Source organism: Rana temporaria, chromosome 2 (assembly GCF_905171775.1).
Source record: "Rana temporaria chromosome 2, aRanTem1.1, whole genome shotgun sequence".
Taxonomy (NCBI): Eukaryota; Metazoa; Chordata; class Amphibia; order Anura; family Ranidae; genus Rana; species Rana temporaria.
Window position 1 is genome coordinate 523,647,408 of NC_053490.1, and position 22,911 is coordinate 523,670,318.

General features: G+C 42.4%; 1 protein-coding gene across 1 annotated transcript in view; it reads right to left on the reverse strand.

Annotated features, from left to right (window-relative positions):
• LOC120928031 (beta-1,4-galactosyltransferase 3-like) overlaps positions 1 to 22,034 on the reverse strand; it is a 109,225-nt gene extending 87,191 nt beyond the window's left edge. Inside the window, exon 1 of the mRNA XM_040339103.1 lies at positions 21,926 to 22,034. The gene's annotated coding sequence lies outside the window, so the exon portion shown is untranslated. The remainder of the gene's footprint in view (positions 1 to 21,925) is intronic.
• Between the last annotated feature and the right edge of the window lie 877 nt (positions 22,035 to 22,911).

Below are 22,911 nucleotides of genomic sequence, written 5' to 3' on the forward strand. Positions count from 1 at the left end.
AGCCGAACGTCGGTGCGCAGGCGCAGTATAGAGCCGCACCGACGTTCGGCTTCTTTCGGCTACGAGTGACGCGATGGATGCGACCGTCGGAAGCCTTTCGGAAGACTGTCAATCAAGAAGGAACGCCCGCTCCCGAAGACCCATACCCGGAAGCGACGGAGAAGATGCAGCTCGAAAACGGGTAAGTACGGATCATATTTTAATACAAATAGCCGATTCCCCTAGACCGAACGAGCAGGAAGCTAAGGGGGAAAAAAAAAAAATGGTTGAACTCCCGCTTTAAGGAGGGAGGAGGGGCAAAGGGAATAGATCCTGGAAGATGAGTACCTGCTGCTGGAGATAAAGCGACACCGGAAAACAATACAAGAGTTAGTCCCGGGTGCAATCACAATAGACCTGGAACTTGATCCACACGCCGAGTGCATTCAAGAGGAACAAAGAGCGAAGTATACACGTGAAATTCACACATAAAATGTCTGCCTGCCAAAGGATATGGATCTGTATGCAGGGAGTCCCATTCATGCCAATTGGGATGCAGCGGCTGCACAAACACAGCCTCTTGCTCCCAATCTGACATCTGTGTGGGTGCATGCAGAGGCGTTGCTAGGGGGGTGCGAGGGGTGCGGTCCGCACCGGGTGACACAATCCCGTTTTTTTTTTTTTTTAGCCGACATGCCCAGCATGCCCTGTGCAATCCCAGCCTGCCCTGTACCACCCCAGCCTGCCCTGTGCCACCATAACTTGCCCTATACCACCCCAATGCCACCCCAACTTGCCCTATACCACCCCAATGCCACCCCAACTTGCCCTGTACCACCCCAACTTGCCCTGTACCACCCCAACTTGCCCTGTACCACCCCAACTTGCCCTGTACCACCCCAACTTGCCCTATGCCACCCCAACTTGCCCTATGCCACCCCAACTTGCCCTATGCCACCCCAACTTGCCCTATGCCACCCCAACTTGCCCTATGCCACCCCAACTTGCCCTATGCCACCCCAACTTGCCCTATGCCACCCCAACTTGCCCTATGCCACCCCAACTTGCCCTATGCCACCCCAACTTGCCCTATGCCACCCCAAACTACCCTATATCACCCCAACATGCCCTATACCACCTTAACCTGTCCTATACCACCCCACTACAACAACCTGCCACTATACCACTCTATACTACCCTAACCCGCCACTATACTGCCCTATACTATAATTTACAGGGGCTGGTTTGGGGTGCGCCCCGTGCCCGTGCGCTGCCTGCTTGGTGCTGGGCAGCCTAGACAGAGGGGGGTGACACCAACCCTAGTGACGCCACTGGGTGCACGGCCCTAAATACACACGGGCCGGGGCCGTGCACCAACAAGGGAGAATAGGCTGCGTCCCAACTGCCATAAATAGAACTGCCTGCAACGTTCTGTGCGGGACACCTGTGCAACGTTCTGTGCGGATTCTTACCCGTTTCTGCCCTACAGATACAGAGACCACTGCACTATCATCTTCAATACAAATGGAAGGGACTGCCTTCCGTAATAGCCCGATCAGTCCCTGGTGTTGTAACAAGGAATAATTACAAGCCCAGCCTTCCTGTATTCCCCGGTATATTTTAAGGTGCAGCCCGTCCTTACAAAAGAGTCAGTAACCGACTGAGGATGGGTTCACACCTATGCAGTTTTGGAGCTTTATGCAGATTTGCACAACAGTCCATTTATCATGGTTTCCTATGGAACACGTTCTGTAGAGCAAATCTGCAAAATGCAAAAAGCACTAAAAATGCCATAGGTGTGACTCTGGCCTGAGAAGTCACCCCGGTTCTCCAGGAACCCAAACCCGTCTTTCCTACACCAGTTCCTCAGCCACTTGTTCAGTCCCCCGAGTTCCTGCTTCCTCTCTGGTGGGGCTCGAGGTAGGGGTAGTATTTCAGAGAAGACTACCCTGGAGGTCCTTTTCCTCAATCTATACCCCAAGTCCCTGAAATGTAAAAAAAAAAAAAAATAAATAAAAAAAAACACCACACACCACACAATGGGCCAGATCCACATAGAAGTAGATCGGCGCAGTGTATGCGAGATACGCTACGCCGCTGTAACTTACTTTTGGCTGCTTTGAATCCTCAAATAATTTGCGCTGTAAGTTACGGCGGCGTAGTGTATCTCTCGGCGCGTAATTCAAATCGGCGATTAGGGGGGAGCGTTTCATTTAAATGAAGCGCGTCCCCGCGCAGAATGAACTGCGCATGCGCCTTCCCTAAATTTCACCGCTAGGCATTACGCTAAATGTCTTCGCAACTTGGACGTGAATTACGTCCATCCTTATTCATGGACTTGCGCAAAAAAAAAAAATTCTAATTTCGGCGCGGGAACGACAGCCATACTTAACATGGCAGGTCTAACTATACGCCGCAAAATAGCAGCTTTAACTATACGCCGGAAAAAGCCGACTATAAAAGACGTAAGAGAATGCGACGGCCGCGCGTACGTTCGTGGATCGTCAGGAAATAGCTAATTAGCATACCTGACGCGGAAAACAATGCAAACTCCACCCAGCGGGCGCCGAAGTATTGCATCTAAGATCCGAAGGCATATGAAGCCGTACGCCTGTCGGATCTAACCCAGATGTCGTCGTATCTTGGTTTGAGGATTCAAACTAAAGATACGACGCGGGAAATTTGAAAGTACGCCGAAGTATCAGTAGATACGCCGGCGTACTGTGTCTGTGGCCCAATATTTTTTACTTTTTGTTATAATGAATATCCCCCCCCAAAAAAAAGTAATATATATATATATATATATATATATATATATATATATATATATATATATATATATATATAAATTCTCGGTTTAGTCCGATACATATTCTTCTACATATTTTTGAGAAAAAAAATAATTCGCAATAAGCGTATATTGGTTTGCGCAAAAGTTATAGCTTGTATAGTGAGGTGAGGGGCGCTATATCAAAATAGTGGATGCGTGTCACAATGTGCGTTTGAGTAGTACACAGTGTAACTGTGTACCCAAATCTATGTGAAAAAACAAACAGATTATAGTCTAAACTCTATAAGTACAATAGTGCCAAATGCTGTGAAAAAAAAAAAAAAAAAAAATGAAAAAAAAAAAAATAATTAAAAGAATGTCCAGCAAATAAATAGTTAAGTGCAAAATGGATCCAGTGTTGTATCAAGTCCAGGTGCAAAATGCAAATAATCCAATCCCAAATCGCAGGGAAAAGTGCAAATGCTAAAGTGCTTGTGAATCTTCAAAATAGCCAAAGTGCGAGAAAGAAGTGATCCGCCTTCACCTATAGGTCACCAGAATAATAATGGATGGCTCCTTACCACACGGTGTTGACCAGATTACTTAAAATATGGTCGATCAGGCTTGTTTTAAATGAGGATCAGCAGGGTCTCATTGGGTTCCAATGTCAGCAATTGCAGCAAATGGTGTACCAAGAAAGGAGAAGAGATACCACCATAGTGTAAAACCATTTAATATACAAATGTTAAAATTACAATGCCAAATGGCCTCTTACTGTTGCTGGTGCCCGTTCCCGGCACTGAGGCTGTAGGTGGTGGGGATAGTAAGACAAGATAAGAGATGGCCGCGTCCTGGTCCACTAGCGTGCGTTCCACCGCTAGTTGTCCATCAACCAGTGAGACCGGAAGTGCGTGGCTATGCGTGTGCGCTCGGATACTGCCTCGACGTCACGTTTCAGTTAAACCGTCTTCAGGAAGCGTATCCAGCACACGCAATAGACATCTATATGGAATGATGCACTAAACTGTTTGTTTGCTCACCCCATAGGTCTGCCGTTCACGCATCAGTTAAAAAACAATTAAGGTCGAGCTCTATATTGAGCCCTAGTGGTCGCATAGTCCTTAGACGATGTATCCATTGAGTCTCGTTCTGAGATACTGCCTTAGTAAGGTCAGTACCACGCCAATGTTTGGTAATCCTATCAATTCCATAGAATTTTAACAGACTCGGGTCCCTGTTGTGGTACAAGTCAAAATGCTTAGACACGCTGTGTTCTGGGTACCCGTTAATTATATTGGCCACGTGTTCGTTTATTCTGACTTTAAGTTCGCGGGTAGTCCGGCCCACGTATTGCAGAGTGCACGGACATTCTAGGACGCACGTTACAAATTTGGAATGGCATGTTATCAATGGTTTGATAGTGAATTCTTGTCCAGTTACACTGGACGTGAACTTACTGATCTTTTTTCCTTGCCTTTTTGTTTTCTTACAGGATCTGCAGCGGGTGCAGTAGTGGAAGCTGGATCCGTCCAGGAAAGTGTGTGGCTTTTCTGGAGGATCTGGGACATTGGTGGCTACCATATTTCTCAGGCCTGGTGCTTTCTTATAGATAAAGGTGGGATGTTTCGGCAGGATTTTGACCAAATCCATGTCTTTTAAAAGTATAGGCCAAAACTCTTTGACAATTTTCTCCACACTTCTATATTGCCTGTGGTAACCTGATATAAAAGGTACATCTTCTTTTCTGGGGGGTCTCACTCTAGTTTCCAAGAGGGACTCCCTATCCATTGCCAAGACTTCTTGCTGCGTTTTCCACAATGCATTTTGGGTATAACCTTTTTCTATAAACTTCTCAGTTAATATTGCGGCTTGTAGTTCAAAATACGCAACATCATCGCAGTTTCGACGGATCCTCATGTATTGCCCTTTTGGTATTGCACCCAGCCATTTTGGGTGATGGCAACTTGAAATAGGCACAAATCCGTTGCGGTCCGTTGGTTTAAAATACGTTTTTGTGAGGACCCGGCTGCCCTTTTTCGTTAGCGTAAGGTCCAAAAAATGGCTGGAAGTCTTACTGGACTCTGCTGTGAAACTGAGACCGTAGTTGTTGGTATTCATTTTGGATAAAAATTGTTCCAATGATGCTTGGGGACCTTCCCAGAATAGTAAAATATCGTCTATATACCTTCGGTAATATATAAGCGATGTAACATTGTCCTTAAAAATGGTCTCTTCCTCCCATCTGTTAAGTACCAGATTAGCTACACTGGGGGCATACCTGGCGCCCATTGCGACTCCTTTGATTTGCTTGTAGAAGTCTCCCTGGGCCCAGAAGTAGTTGTTTCCCATAGCTATTTTAAGACCCTTCACCAAATATCCAATTTGGGCCTGGGGTAATGAAGATTTTTCTTCCAAGGCCTATAGCGCCTACAAAATAGGGGATAAAATGACATTTTAATAATTTTTTTGACACATTTTTGGGACCAGTCACATTTATACAGCGATCAGTGCTATAAAAATGCACCGATTACTGTATAAATGTGACTGGCAGGGAAGGGGTAACCACTAGGGGGGCGATCAAGGGGTTAATGTGTTCCCTGGGAGCGATTCTTACTGTGGGGGGGGGGGGGGAGGAGACCGATCAGTGTCCCTATGTACAAGGGACACACCATCGGTCTCCTCTCTCCCTGACAGGACGTGGAGCTCTGCGTTTATACACAGATCCACGTCTCGGTAACTGCCGATTGCAGCTACCTGGCGAACATCGCGGCGGCCAGGCACGCGTATTGGCATCTGAGTGACGCGCTCGGCGCGTGCGCCCCCCAGTGGCCGGGAGGAGCCGAGGACGTCAATAGATGGCCTCCTGCCATTGTAGAGCCACCTTGTGGCCATCATTCTACACTGGCCGGGATGGCAAGTGGTTAAACATTCCTAATATACATACAGAAGTCTATTCCTTTGATGTAAAAGACAAACTGATACAATGTTTAGACTCAACATTCCACGGTTTTAAAACTTGGCAGACTGCCCAGACTTTGACAGCTGAGAGCAGAGAGAAAATTCTCTGCCTACCAAAGATCGGGAAACCCTTTGTCAAGATCGCAAAGGGGAGGAAAAAATTGCGATAACGATTGAAGATTAATCGTGTAGCTCTAGACTCCGCCTTCCTCTCATTTGGTCATTGGTACCAACGTGTACCATGACTGCTGGGTCCTCCCCGCCCCTTCCCAGTAATCTGTTCCACCCGATCCGTCACATGCCAAATCTGAGCGCACGGTAAACATCTCCTTTAAAAAAAAAAAGGTGGGTGTGGCAGCTTACACATATAATAATAGATTTACAGCCTCATTAAAGATACTAGGAGTACGACTTTCATACAGATAGATGTCATCAGTAGATTAGTAGAGACCAATTTACAAACTTGACACACCCGAGTTTATGTCTCACTATGAAGACGCACCGGTATGTCGGCATAAATTACAGCACATGGTGCAACATTACCCAACACTGTACAAACGATCCCACTCCATTGTATGAATCCTAATCAGGGTCGGTGTTCTATCAGTATGGGTCCCCTCCATCAGATAGTGCCCGGGTTGAACTGCGCAATTGGAGATCACGGAAATCTCCGAGACTTGACATCTGTTCTTGGAGCATGCGCGGTTAACAGGCCGCTCGCTCCCGACGCTTATCCACGGCGCTCGCTGTATCAGATGGGGGACCCATCTCGATAAAAATAGCGCTGGTCGCGCTCACAGCAATACAGCAAGGGGCGGGTGTATTATTGAGCAGTTTTTTACAGGTTGGACATCTCAATAGAACAGCGCTGGGGCAGATGGTAAAAAAAATAAATAAATAAAATAATAAAATATATATATATATATATATAATAACAAAAATAGAGCGACAATTTTGAAAATAAAAAATATTTTTTACTTTTTGCTATAATAAATATCCCCCAAAAATATATAAAAAAAAAATTTCCTCAGTTTAGGCCGATACGTATTCTTCTACATATTTTTGGTAGGAGATGGAAAAAAAAAAAAATCGCAATAAGCGTTTATTGATTGGTTTGCGCAGACATTTATAGTGTTTACAAAATAGGGGATAGTTTTATTGCATTTTTATTAAAAACAATTTTTTTTTTACTACCAATTGCGGCGATCAGCGATTTTTTTCGTGACCGTGACATTATGGCGGACACATCGGACAATTTTGACACATTTTTGGGACAATTGTCATTTTCACAGCAAAAAATGCTATAAAGATGCATTGTTTACTGTGAAAATAGCAATTGCAGTTTGGGAGTAAACCACTAGGGGGCGCTGATGGGGTTAAGTGTGACCTCATATGTGTTTCTAACTGTAGGGGGGCGGGGCTGGACGTGTGACATCATTGATCGTGTTTCCCTATATCAAGGAACAGACGATCAATGACAGCACCACGAGGAAGGCGTGTTTACACACAGCTCTCCCCGTTCTTCAGCTCCGGGGACCGATTGCAGGACTCCAGCGACGATCGGGTCCGCGGGTCCCGCGGTCACGAAGCTTCGGCTGGGCACTTAAAGAGGACGTACAGGTACGTGCTTGTGCCCAGCCGTGCCATTCTGCCGACGTATATGTGCAGGAGGCGGTCCTTAAGTGGTTAAAAGGTCACCCAGCGATTAACAAAAGGTCACCTGACTACGAGGCCACGCGGCTTTTATTTAGCAACAAAGCAAGTGGTAATAACTCAAGTCAAGGGAGGACCTGCTGACCAATTGGCTTATGTTGGTAAACAGTTCTTTTGTGTTTTTTCATGTTTTTCTTTGGTATTTTTTTGTTCTTATTGGAATCTTCAAACTTTTTTTTTTTTTTTTTGCACAAAATATTCAGTTTTTTCCCCGTTTATGAGATATGTAGCTCAACTAGTGCAGCACATTTTGAATTTGCCAAAAGTAGATTTTTTGACTGGTCATGATGTTCTTTCATCTCATATACACTATATTACCAAAAGTATTGGGACACCTGCCTTTACATGAACTTTAACCAGTTCAGCCCCGGACCATTTGGGTGGCCAAAGACCTGGCCACTTCTTGCGATCCGGCACTGCGTCGCCTTTAACTGACAATTGCGTGGTCGTGCAACGTTTTTTCCAAACAAAAATGACGTCCTTTTTTCCCCACAAATAGAGCTTTCTTTTGGTGGTATTTGATCACCTCTGCGGTTTTTATTTTTTGCGCTATAAACAAAAATAGAGCGACAATTTTGGAAGAAAAAAAAAATATTTTGTACTTTTTGCTATAATAAATCTACCCAATTTTTTTTTTAAAAACTGCAATTTTTTTTCTCAGTTTAGGCCGATATGTATTCTACATATTTTTGATAACAAATACAACGCAGTAAGCGTATATTGATTGGTTATAGCTTCTACAAAATAGGGGATAGTTATGGCTTTTTATTATTATTTTTTTTACACTAGTAATGGCGGCGATCTGTGATTTTTATCGTGACTGCAACATTATGGCGGACACATTTGACGCTATTTTGGGACCAGTCATTTTTACAGCGATCAATGCTATAAAAATGCACCGATTACTGTAAAAAATGACACGGGAAGGGGTTAACCACTTGGTGGCGCTAAAGGGGTTAAGTGTGTCCTAGGGAGTGATTCTAACTGTTAGGGGGGAGGGGCTACCAGTGACATGTCACTGATCACTGTTCCCGATCACGGGGAACGGTAGATCAGTGACGTGTCACTAGGCAGAAAAGGGGAATGCCTTGTTTACAAAAAAGACATCCCCCTGTTCTGCCTTTGCCGACCGCCTTCGCGGGCTGTCCGGGAACATCGACGCCAAATTTAAAGGGACGTACAGGTAAGCCCCATTTGCCTGCCCGTGCCATTGTGTCGACTTATATACAGTAAAACCTTGGATTGTGAGCACAATTAGTTCCAGAAACATGCTTGTAATCCAAAGCACTTGTATATCAAAGCATTTTTTTTAACAGGGTATAAAAGAGAAGAGGGGTTCCTCTAAGTGTAGCTAAATGTTGTACCTTCATTAAATGTAACCATATTGCTACACGCAGAGGCTCCTCTTTTTTATACTCAGTTGTGACATGACGCTACTCTTATATCAAGTCATCGCTTGTATAGCAAGTGAAAATGTATTAAAACATTTTACTTGTCTTGCAATACACTCTCAAACCAAGTTACTCTCAAACCAAGGTTTTATTGTAAGTGTGTGCGGCGGTCGGCAAGTGGTTAATGGCATCCCAGTCCAAGATCCCTTTCACACTCAACGTCGCGCGATTTCAGGGAGACTTGAGGCCTATGGATCTCAACTCACATCAAAAGTCGGACCAAAGAAGTGCAGGGACTGACTTGAAGTCTTACTAAGATGAATGGTTGTCATTGGAAATCATGGGGAATGACTCGTCATGCTACTTTGCAGTCCCCAGTCGCAGTCTTACAAGCCTGAAAGCGGCCTGAGGCTTCATTCACACCCGAGCTTCAGGCTGAAAGTTGCGTCATTTTTGTTGCAATTTTGTACAGGTCAAGAGGTCACCAATGTAAAAAGCAGAAAAACCGCCCAAATCGAGCCACTAAGGCTCTGTTCACACCTGGGCGTATATACGCCTGTAGTGCGACGCCGCAGCCGCCCCTGAGACGCTGGAGGGATGATTTCACATTGCCCTCTATGGAGATGGTTCACATCTCCACGCCGAACGCCTGAAAACAAGTCCCGGACCTTTTTTTCAGGCGGCGTTCGGCATAGGAGATGTGAACCATCTCCATAGAGGGGGTACACCGCAAATCGCGGTACAAAACGCCGCAATTTGTCGCCGCAATTCGCGGGATAAAAAACGCAGCGATTTTGTACGCCAAGGTGTGAATGCAGCCTAAAAGGAGCTCCAGGGCCTTGAATGGCACCCCTCCTCCGGCGTGGACCCTGGGTAGGGTCGCCCCTGGTACCACCTAGGGTGGTTCTCCACTCGTGGCAATACCAGAGCCCGAAACGCGATGTGCTTTGATAACTGAGGAGGGTAGGCGAGCCATCCACCCTACTCTCAAGAATAACCTTCTTATGCTTTACTTGTTTTGGCTACCTCCGGATATTTCTTTGTGTTTTCTTTGTTGTTTTGTTGTAATGGAAAAATGTACGTCACTGTTACTAACGAGTATTGCTAAAACTGTAAGATGTGACTGAACTCAATAAAATAAGTTTTACAAAAAAAAAAAAAAGAGAATTTTTTTTGAGCTTCAGGCGATTTGGAGTGGATATGTGAACCGTCTCCAACGAGTAAAATTAATTTTTTCCCTCCTCCAGCGTTTTGGAGCTTCAAGCTACAAAGTGTTGAGGTGTGAATGGGGTCCAGGTCGGTAGGGTTCAATATTGAGTTGGCCCCGCCCTTTTCAGCTATAACAGTTTCAACTCTTCTGGGACGGCCGTCCACAAGGTTTAGGAGTGTGTCTATGTGGGAATGTTTGACCATTCTTCCAGAAGCGCATTTGTGAGGTCAGGCACTGATGTTGGGTGAGAAGGCCTGGCTCGCAGTCTCCGCTCTAATTCATCCACAAAGGTGTTCTATCAGGTGGAGGTCAGGACGGTAAAGTTCCTCCACCCCAAACTCGCTCATCCATGTCTTTATGGGCCTTGCATTGTGCACTGGTCCAAATCATTTGGTGGAGGGGAGATTATGGTGTCGGGGTGTTTTTCAGGGGTTGGGTTGGCCCCTTAGTTCCAGTGAAGGGAACTCTTAAGGCGTCAGCATACCAAGACATTTTGGACAATTTCATGCTCCCAACTTTGTGGGAACAGTTTGGGGACGGCCCCTTCCTGTTCCAACATGACTGCACACCAGTGCACAAAGCAAGGTCCATAAAGACATGGATGTCAGGGGAAGAGTTCCTTTCACTGGAACTAAGGGGCCAAGCCCAAGCCCTGAAAAACAACCCCCCACCATAACCCCCCCTCCACCAAATGATTTGGACCAGTGCACAAAACAAGGTCCATAAAGACATGGATGAGAGAGTTTGGGGTGGAGTCCTGCGACGTGACACAAACAAAATTGGCGTCCTTTCCCCCCCCCCCACAAATAGAGCTTTCTTTTGGTGGTATTTGATCACCTCTGTGGTTTTTATTTTTTGCGCTACAAACAAAAATAGAGCGACAATTTTGAAAAAAATATATATATATTTTTTACTTTTTGCTATAATAAATATCCCCCAAAAATATATAAAAAAAGCCACTATTTTTTTCCTCAGTTTAGGCCGATACGTATTCTTCTACATTTTTTATTTTTTTTACGAAAAATATCGCAATAAGCGTTTATTAATTTGCGCAAAAGTTATAGCGTCTACAAAATAGGGGATAGTTTTATGGCATTTATATATTTTTTTTCTTTACTAGTAATGGCGGCGATCTACGTTTTTTAATCGGTACTGCAACCTTATGGGGGACACTTCTGACACATTTTTTGGGACCAATGGCATTTTTATAGCGATCAGTGCTATAAAAATGCACTGATCACTGTAAAAATTTCACTGGCAGGGAAGGGGTCAACACCAGGGGGCGAGGAAGGGGTTAAGCATGTTCCCTGAGTGTGTTCTAACTGAAGGGGGGGGGTGGGACTGACTAGGGGAAATGACTGGTCGCTGTTCATACATTGTATAAACAGACGATAGGTTATTTCCCCCCCTGACAGGACCGGGAGATGTATGTTTAAAGCTCATCAGAGAGCGCAACGCGTACGGGTGTGAGGTGCTGAAGAAGCTCATCAGAGAGCGTAACGCGTACGGGTGTGAGGTGCTGAAGAAGCTCATCAGAGAGCGTAACGCGTACGGGTGTGAGGTGCTGAAGAAGCTCATCATAGAGCGTAACCCGTACGGGTGTGAGGTGCTGAAGAAGCTCATCAGAGAGCGTAACGTGTACAGGTGTGAGGTGCTGAAGAAGCTCATCAGAGAGCGTAACGCGTACAGGTACAAGGTGTCGCCATTCAGGACGCAATTTTCCGTTCACATCATGATTGATCAGTCATTTCTCCCCCTGACAGGACCGGGAGCTGTGCGTTTCCACACACAGCTCCCGGTTCTCGCTCTGTAACGAGCGATCGCGGGTGCCCGCACCCGCCGGGCACTCGCATCGGCACCAGGGCGCGCGCGCGCCTAGTGGCCGCAATGCAAAATCACGTAATGTTGCGCAGCTGAGCCGACCTGCCGCCGTAAAACTACAATGGGCGGTCAGCAAGCGGTTAAAGTTCATGTGTGTGTAAAGGCAGGTGTCCCAATACTTTTGGTAATATACTGTATATCTGCAATAAGGCTCTAGTCCTCATGCCTAGGCATCACAAATGTAAACCAATGGCTGGGCGTGGCAAGGTTTGGCCCAACAAGAAGCGACACCAATGACGGGTAAATATAGAAATGAAGCTTCCTATACACATTTATATATATATATATATATATATATATATATATATATATATATATAATTGCCGGTCTGTGAGGACCAATTAGACAGACTCGCCCATGATAATGGGAGCGTCTTTCAAGGCTGCAGAAAACAATAACGATTGGGCATCCAATCCGTACGTTTTAATTGGCCTTCCAGCTTGCCATAAATACATCCAAAATTGCCAACTCAGGTCCCAAACCCGGCAATTTGGGCGCAAAGTCCTCCAAGGTTAGGGCAGCCCAGACGCCAGCGGCATGCAATCACCGTTCTACCCGTGTGTGTCTGACGGCCGTGTACACCGTACGGGCCAATCAGGAGCCGCTCCTCGTTCCCAGCTCCTATTTACACCATCGATATCGGATTTTGTGTTTGTCCTATTTATATATATATTAGGCGCCGTCAGACTAACCGCATAGCGTTTAATATTTGCACGGGACTACAACATGTCAGCACACGCCTAAGCAAACATATCCGTTAATGTTATCTGTACAAGTCAGACATAAAAAGTAAGGACCCCCCCCCCCCCCGGGTCGTGTTACAAGGAAACTCCACAGTGAGGGAGGGTTTGGGCCTCTGCCAGGTTTTTCCTGAGGCTGCATGCACACCTGAGCGCAGCATCTTTTTTGTGCGACTTACACTTTTGTATGCAGCGGTTTTGGGCTTTTTTTTTATTAGCCAATAGAAAAAATAAAAAAAAATGTATCAGTTGCATCATTTGTTGCTAGGTATTTCAGCTTTTTTTTTTGCTTTTATATCTTCTTTTATTATTATTATTAACCGCTTAACGACCGCCGCATGTACATATACGTTGGCAAAATGGCACGGACAGGCAGAACGACGTGCACGTCGCTGCCTTTCTGCGGGTCTGATCGGGACCCCCCCCCCGGTACATGCGGCGGTCGGTAAGCCTCAGGGAGCGATCCGGGATGAGGGCGCGGCTATTCGTTTATAGCTGCCCCCTCGCGATCGCTCCCCGGAGCTGAAGAACTGGAGAGCCGTATGTAAACACGGCTTCCCCGTGCTTCACTGTGGCGGCGTATCGATCGTGTGTTCCCTTTTATAGGGAGACACAATCGATGACGTCAGACCTAAAGCCACACCCCCCTACAGTTGTAAACACACACTAGGTGAAGCTGAACTCCTTCAGCGCCCCCTGTGGTTAACTCCCAAACTGCAACTGTCATTTTCACAATAAAGAATGCAATTTAAATGCTTTTTTTGCTGTGAAAATGACAATGGTCCCAAAAATGTGTCAAAATTGTCCACCATTATGTCGCAGTCACGAAAAGAAAAAAAAAACCCTGATCGCCGCCATTAGTAGTAAAAAAAATAAAAAATAATAAAAATGCAATAAAACTGTCCCCTATTTTGTAAACACTATAAATTTTGCGCAAACCAATCGATAAATGTTTATTGCGAATTTTCTTTTACCAAAAATAAGAATACGTATCGGCCTAAACTGAGGAAAAAAAAAAATTTATATATGTTTTTGGGGGATATTTATTATAGAAAAAAGTAAAAATTGCATTTTTTTCAAAATTGTCGCTCTATTTTTGTTTATAGCGCAAAAAATAAAAACCGCAGAGGTGATCAAATACCACCAAAAGAAAGCTCTATTTGTGGGAAAAAAAGGACGTCAATTTTGTTTGGGAGCCACGTCGCACGACCGCGCAATTGTCAGTTAAAGCGACGCAGTGCCGAATCGCAAAACCTGGCCTGGGCATTTAGCTGCCTAAAGGTCCAGGGCTTAAGTGGTTAATAATTTATCATCATTTTTTTTCGTTCACACTACAGCGACTTGGGATCTGACTTGTCAGACCTCGAGTTGCCCCAAGTCACTGGACATAAGAAATTCCATTGAAGTGAATGAGAGCCGTCTTAACCACTTCAGCCCTGGACCATTTGGCAGGCCAAAGACCGGGCCACTTCTTGCGATTCGGCACTGCGTCGGTTTAACTGACAATTGCGCGGTCGTGCAACGTGGCTACCAAACAAAATTGACGTCCTTTTTCCCCCCACAGATAGAGCTTTCTTTTGGTGCGGTTTTTATTTTTTGCGCTATAAACAAAAATAGGGCGTCAATAAAAAAAAAAAAAGCAATATTTTGTACTTTTTGCTATAATAAATATCCCAATTTTTTTTTTTTTAAAGCGATTTTTTTTCTCATTTTAGGCCGATACGCATTCTTCTACATTTAAAAATAAATAATAATAATAATAAAAAAACAGCCTGTATCGATTGGTTTGTGCAAAAGTTATAGCGTCTACAAAATAGGAGATATTTTTTGGCATTTTTTATTATTATTTTTTACTAGTAATGGCGGTGATCTGCGGTTTTTTATTGTGACTGCGACATTATGGCGGACACATCTGACACATTTTTGAGACCATTGTCATTTTTACAGCGATCTAAAAATGCACCGATTACTGTAAAAAACTTTGCAAGACAATTTGGAGGCGACTTCAGCGCGACTTTGAGCAACTCACAAAGCGACTTAAAGTTGCCTCCAGGACAGGCGGCTGTGGCCAGGGTCGGCGCTCCCACTAAGCGAACTAGGCAGCCGCCTAGGGGCGCAGCCACATCTGCTGGGTCCCCTCAAGAAGATTGGTTCCCCCCCTGGCGGGTGGTGGCTGGTGCGGTGCGGAGTGTAGTGGGAAGCGGCTCCCGCAGCTCCATCTGGCTGGCTGAAGAAGCAGGCAGATCCCCCCCCCCCCTCCCCCCCAGAGCCAGGGGCGACCATACTAATGTCCAGCAGCCATGGGTGTTAGCTGTCTGCCCGCCCCGCCTCCCTCCCTGGGTGATGTGCAGGCGTGCAGCCATTGGAGGAGCAGGATGAGCAGCATTGTGCACAGAGACAGCTGGATGGACTGGCCATAGGACACACGCTGGGTCGAGGCCGCCGGGCCACTTGTCTTTGAGGAGCTGAAGCAAAGCTGCTCCTGCAGCCCGCCCTGCTTACCCAGCCTCTCCGCTGGAGCTCGGGGGTGGAACCAACCGATCAGCTGATCGGACGGGGGACAAGCTGGAGGAGGTCTCCCGTGCATGAGCTGTGACTCCCAGCCTGCAAGAGACATCATCTTCTAATCCTGGGACTTGTGACACCGACCGCTGCCCGCTGCCATGTGGAGGGAGCTGGAGAGAAGTGTACAAGGTAAGAACTTATACACCTGGCTCCATCCCTCCACCTGGCTACACCCCCTCCTATCCACCTGGCTCCATCCCTCCACCTGGCTACACCCCCTCCTATCCACCTGGCTCCATCCCTCCACCTGGCTACACCCCCTCCTATCCACTTGGCTCCATCCCTTTCACCTGGCTACACCCCCTCCTATGCACATCGCTGCACCTGACTACACCCCCCTCCTATCCACCTGGCTCCATCCCTTTCACCTGGCTACACCCCCCTCCTATTCACCTGGCTCCATGCCTTTCACCTGGCTACACCCCCTCCTATGCACATGGCTCCATCTCTCCACCTGGCTACACCCCCCTCCTATCCACCTGGCTCCATCCCTCCATCTGGCTACACATCCCCCTCCTGTCCACCTGGCTCCATCCCTCCACCTTGCTCCATCCTCCCTCCATCTGGATGTCCCCTCTCCTGTCCACCTGGCTATAGCCTCCCTCCACCTGGCTGCACCTCCTCTCTTGTCCACCTGGCTCTATTCCTCCACCTGGCTGAACCCCCCCTCTCCTGTCCACCTGACTCCATCCTCCCCCGTACTTCCATTGAAATCTACAGGTACAAGTTGAAAGTGCAAAGAGTGATCTATGCAAATAATATGTATACGTTTGTAACCTTGTTTAACCACTTCCTGCCCGGCCTATAGCAGAATGACGGCCGGGTGGTGGTTGCGTTATCCTGACTGGGCATCATATGACGTCCAGGAGGATAACAGCCGCCGCCGTGCACCCGCGGTGATTGGTGGTGCGGTGTGCCAGTCTGACACACCGCTACACCAATCTCGGTAAAGAGCCTCTGACGGAGGCTCTTTACCACGTGATCATCCATGTCCAATCACGGCTGATCACGATGTAAACAGGAAGAGTTGTTGATCGGCTTTTCCTCACTCGTGTCTGACAGACATGAGTAGAGGAGAGCCGATCCGCTGCTCTCCTGACGGGGGGGGGGGGGGGGGTCTGTGTGTTTGTTTATCAGCGCAGCCCCCCTGCGGATGCCCACACTGGACTACCAGGGAAGCCCCTAACATATGGATGGCCAGGTACATCCTCCACATATGCAAATACAAGCCCAATCTATGCCAATCAGTGCCCACAAATTGGCACTGACTGGCACCATTATGGATCAAATTAATTCAGTGATGCCTAGCAATGCCAACCAGTGCCCAAAGACATGTAGCAGAATACATTTTGGATAAAATGTATGAAGCTTTATAAAATTAGATTTATTAAAATTATATATATATATATATTTTTTTTTTTTTTTTTTTTTTTTTTTTTAATAAATCTAATTTTATAAAGCTTCATACATTTTATCCAAAATGTATTCTGCTACATGTCTTTGGGCATCTAAAAATGTTCCGCTTTTTTTGTTTATATTGCATAAAATAAAAAACCCAGAGGTGATCAAATACCATTAAAAATAAAGCTCTACTGGTGCGAAAAAAAAAAAAAATGATATAAACTGTGTTTATGTACAGCATTGCATAACTGCGCAATGGTCAGTTAAAGTAGCGCAGTGCCGAAAAGCAAAAAATAAATAAAAAGGGGCTGGTCATCAAGGGGGTGAAACTTTTTCGTAGACAAAGTTGTTACATTTCTAAATAAAAAAAACACACACACAAAAAAAAAAAAACACAAGGAAAAAGTAAGGCCCCTTTCACATTGGACCAGGAGCCGCGGTGGCGGTATATCGCCGCTAAAAATAGCGGCGCTATACCGGCGGGATTGCCGCGGGAAACGGCCGCTAGCGGTGCGGTATTGAACCCTGCTAGCGTCCGATAAAGGGTTAATACCGCCCGCAATGCGCCTCTGCAGAGGCGCATTGCGGGCGGTATTGCCGCGGTTTCCCATCGTTTTAAATGGGAAGGGGCGGTAAAGGAGCGGTATACACGCCGCTCCTCTCACCGCTCCAAAGATGCTGCCGACAGGAGATTTTTTTCTCTCCCGCCAGCGCATCGCTTCCGGCTTTTACATTGAGTAGGCAGTGAAGGAGTTTTTCAGGCGGTATAGCAGCGCTATTTTTAGCGCTGTACCGCCTGAAAAACTCCTCAGTGTGAAAGGGGCCTTAACCTTTTCTTTTTTTTTTTTTTTTTTTTACTACAGCCATGTGCATGAGCCCTAACCCTACATTCACACCTATGCGCCCTCAGTGCATTTTTCAGTTTGCCCAAACACGCTACAGTCCATTTAACATGGCTTCCTATGGTGCACGTTCATCTCTATGCATTTTTGGAAAGGGTCAGGGACTTTCTTCCCCCACAGCAGATTGCGTTTTGCGTGTAATAGATGCAAAACACACACAAAAATATATATATATATATATATATATATATATATATATATATATATATATATATATATATATATATATATATACACACACACACACACAAGTGTTGCGTTATTGATGCGTTAAGCGTTTTTTTTTTTTTCACTTTAACACACTGTGTAAGCTGGTTGCCAAGGAGCAGGCCGGGAAGCTGGCTGCCGCGTCCTTGACGAGTCAACAGCTGTCAGCAGGACCTCGCTGCTGAGCGCTCCCAAGCCACTTTTTTTTTTTTTTTTACATACAAAAAAAGTTAAAAAGTGCTGTGCAAACTGTAGGCGCTATATAAATCCTGTATAAAAAATAAATAATAATAATAATAATAGTAATAATAAAATAGCTTTTTTATTATATTATTACAATTGTATTATATTATTATACTCATTTTATTATAGTTATTTATTATTTTTACTTGATTATAAGATTATTATTAATAAATATGTTATTATAATATTTCTGTTTAATAGTTATAATAAAAACAACAATAATACAATTATAATCAAATATTATTAAATAACTATAATATTATTGCTATTATAGTTATTGATTTTTTATTATAAATGTTATTAATGTTGTTAATAAATGTTATTTTTTAATATTGTATTTTTATTAATGTTGTTTTTATTATAACTAATAAAAATACAATATTAAAAAATAACATTTATAATAAAAAATGTTATGCTATTAATGTTATTTTTTTAATATTGTACTTCTATTAGTTATAATAAAAACATTAACTAATAAAAATACAATATAAAAAAATTGTATTTTTATTAGTTAATGTTTTTATTATAACTAATAGAAGTACAATATTAAAAAAATAACATACAACATTAATAATATTGATTTTTATTATAAAATTATATTATTAATGTTATATGTTATTTTTTAATATTGTATTTTTATTAATGTTGTTTTTTATTATAACTAATAAAAATACAACATTAAAAAATAATACAATTTATAATAAAAAAAATGTTATTAACCACTTACGGACCCCCCACTGTATATATACGTCCTCTTTTTAAACATGGATATCTCAGCAACGGCAGCAGCTGCTGCCACAACTGAGATATCCATGTTTTCAGCTGGCGGCCGTGTAAACGATAACGGCGGTCTCCGCGGCGGATTCGCCGCGAGATCGCCGTTATCGGTGGCGGGAGAGGGGCCCCCCCCCTCCCGCCGCTTTTCCGCGCCCTCCGCCGCTTACCGGAGCCGTCGGTAGCGGCAGAGAAGATCCGATGCTGCCGCCTGGAGAGTGAGGACTTGAGTGAGGGCAAGATGGCCCCCACCCGTCCTCATAGCTCTGCTGGGCGGAAGTGACGTCAAAACGTCAGTCCCGCCCAGCCTCTTAAAGAGACAATTTTTTTTCTGTCATTTTTTTAAATGACAAATTTTCCTTTTTTTTTTTTTTTTTTGCATTTAAGCCTAAATATGAGATCTGAGGTCTTTTTGACCCCAGATCTCATATTTAAGAGGACCTGTCATGCTTTTTTCTATTACAAGGGATGTTTACATTCCTTGTAATAGGAATAAAAGTGATCATTTTTTTTTTTTTTATATTTTAGTGTAAAAAATAATAAAATCAATAAAATTAAATAAGAAAACAAAAAAAAAATTTTTTTAAAGCGCCCCGTCCTGACGAGCTCGCGCGCAGAAGCGAACGCATACGTGAGTAGCGCCCGCATATGAAAACGGTGTTCAAATCACACAAGTGAGGTATCGCCGCGATCGTTAGAGCGAGAGCAATAATTAAAGCCCTAGAGCTACTCTGTAGCTCAAAAAATGCAACTTATAGAATTTTTTAAACGTCGCCTATCTAGATTTTTAAGGGTAAAAGTTTGACGCCATGCCACGAGCGGGCGCAATTTTAAAGCGTGACATGTTGGGTATCATTTTACTCGGCGTAACATTATCTTTCACAATATATAAAAAAATTGGGCCAAATTTATTGTTGTCTTATTTTTTAATTAAAAAAAGTGAATTTTTTCCAAAAAAAGTGCGCTTGTAAGACTGCTGCGCAAATACGGTGTGACAAAAAGTATTGCAATGACCGCCATTTTATTCTCTAGGGTGTTAGAAAAAAAAAATATATAATGTTTGGGGGTTTTAAGTAATTTTCTAGCAGAAAAAAATGTTTTAGTCTTGCAAACACCAAATCTGAAAAACACCTAAGGTCTTTAAGTGCCTGGTTAATATTATTTTTTAATATTGTATTTGTATTAGTTATAATAAAAACATTAACAAAAATACAATATAAAAAAACAACATTAATAATACAATTTATAATAAAAAATCAATAACTATAATAGTAATATAGTTATTAATTTATTTTGTTTTTTTACTTTATTAAAATGTTATTTTTATTATAACTAATAATAAAAAAATATAATAAAAATAACATTTATTAATAAAATTATAATCAAGTAAAAAATAATAATACTACTACTACTAACAATAAATAACAGAAAAAAAATAATAAAAACAACAACTATGATTATATTGCGCAGCGCTGCGTAAACAGTTGGCGCTATATAAATCCTGTATAATATTATTATAGTTATGTTTTTATTATAAACAAAAAACAATAAAAATTAACTATAATAATATTATACAGGATTTATATAGCGCCAACTGTTTACGCAGCGCTGCGCAATATAATCATAGTTATTATTATAATTTAATATTATTGTTTTTTTAATTATAATTTTATTATTAATGTTGTTAATATGTTTTTATTATAAACAAAAAACAATAAAAATTATTAACAACATTAATAATAAAATTATAATTAAAAAAACAATAATATTAAATATAATAATAACTATGATTATATTGTGAAGCGCTGTGTAAACGGTTGGCGCTATATAAATCCTGTATAATATTATTATACTTATTGTTTTTTTTTATTATAATATTGTATTAGTTATAATAAAAACATTAATACAATTATAATCAAATAAAAAAACAATAATATTAAATATAATAACTGATTATATATTGTGAAGCGCTGTGTAAACGGTTGGCGCTATATAAATCCTGTATAATATTATTCTTATTGGGTTTTTTTTATTATAAATTGTTATTATAATATTGTATTAGTTATAATAAAAACATTAATAAAATTATAATCGAATAAAAAAAAACAATAATATTAAATTAATAACTATAATAATAGAAACATAATAATAACAACAACAACAACAACAACAACAACAACAACAACAACAACAACAACAACAACAACAACTACTACTACTACTACTATGATTATATTGTGAAGCACTGCGTAAACGGTTGACGCTATAAAAATCCTGTAGATTATATTATACTTATTGTTTTTTTTATTATAAATTGTTATTTTTATTATAATATTGTATTAGTTATAATAAAAACATTAATACAATTATAATCAAATAAAAAAACAATAATATTAAATATAATAACTGATTATATATTGTGAAGCGCTGTGTAAACGGTTGGCGCTATATAAATCCTGTATAATATTATTCTTATTGGGTTTTTTTTATTATAAATTGTTATTATAATATTGTATTAGTTATAATAAAAACATTAATAAAATTATAATCGAATAAAAAAAAACAATAATATTAAATTAATAACTATAATAATAGAAACATAATAACAACAACAACAACAACAACAACAACAACAACAACAACAACAACTACTATGATTATATTGTGAAGCACTGCGTAAACGGTTGACGCTATAAAAATCCTGTAGATTATATTATACTTATTGTTTTTTTTATTATAAATTGTTATTTTTATTATAATATTGTATTAGTTATAATAAAAACATTAATAAAATAATCAAATAAAAAAAAACAATAGTATTAAAATAACTATAATAATAGAAAAATAAATAATAATAATAATAATAATAATAAAAAAGATAATAATTAATAATAATAAAAATACATAAAAAAAAAAAAAAAAAAAAAAAAAAAAAAACTTGTAATAATACAACAACCTGTCCCTCCCCCAGTAATATATTTTTCCGCACTTTCTGGTTGTATAACAGACCCCTCCCTCCCCTGACCCTGCTCTGCCTGGCCTAATGATCACACAAGGACCATTGCCCTCCAGCTGCTATGGGACTACAAGGCTCAGCATGCCCAGCACTAGAGAGTCACACGTACAATATATAAAAGTTACAAAGTAACAAATATAAGTAGTATTAGAGCTCCCCTCCCCCCCTCCAGTACCTGTATCCCGGGATGGCAGTCCCCTCCGCTCCTTGCAGCAGTCACCTGTTACCCTTCTGCGCGCGCTCCCGCACCCGCGCGCTCGCCTTCCCCAGCTGCTGTGCTGAGGCTGCGCGAGATCCCCAGCTGAGTGTCAAACGGACGGGCGGCCCCGCCCACCTCCGCTGTGAGTGACGTCAGCGGTCAGCTTGGAGAGGGGGGGGGGGAGTTACAAAAGTTACAGCAAAGTTTTGGGGGGAAAGTTTTTGCGGAGTGATGGGAGGGGCGACACATGGGGACAGCCACAGTTGATTGTTATGCTGATCCTCTGGACTTTTCTGGCACTTTTTCTTCACATGTAACAATCATCTTTTTTTATTTATTTTTTGTCTGGAAAATGACGTAGAGTGGCCAAACATTAGATTATATTTTTTTTCAGAGCAGAGGCCCTGGAGAATAAATTGGTGGGTTTTGCAATTTTTTATGTCGCATGGTTTTCGCACTGCGATTTTTTAGGATTTTTTTTATTTTTTATTTGAATGCGAAAAAAAACAAACAATACGTAACCATTTTTTTTCAGTAAAATATAAAAGATGAAGCTATGCCAAGTAAATAGATACCAAACATGTCACGCTTTAAAATGACTAAGGCGGCAAACTACATACATGCTGCTATCCATAGGCGACGCCGGCGACGCCTCAAAAGCCTTCACAAGTTACCACTTTAAAATGAACGAGGAGGTCTGGTGCGAGAATTACTGCCCATGATCTGATGTTCGCGGTGATACCTCACATGTGTGGGATGATCGCTGTTTGCACGTGTGCAGGACCTGAGCAAGCACGAGAGGAAGGGGGGCAATGGGGCATGGTAACCCCTTCCTGGCTGTGCTATAGCCGAAAGACAGCTACAGCGTGGGCTTAATTTGCCAGGAGGGCATACATGGACATTCTCTCATGATCACGACGCCAACGTACTCCCTGCGGCGAGTGGGCAGCATGCTCTGTGAT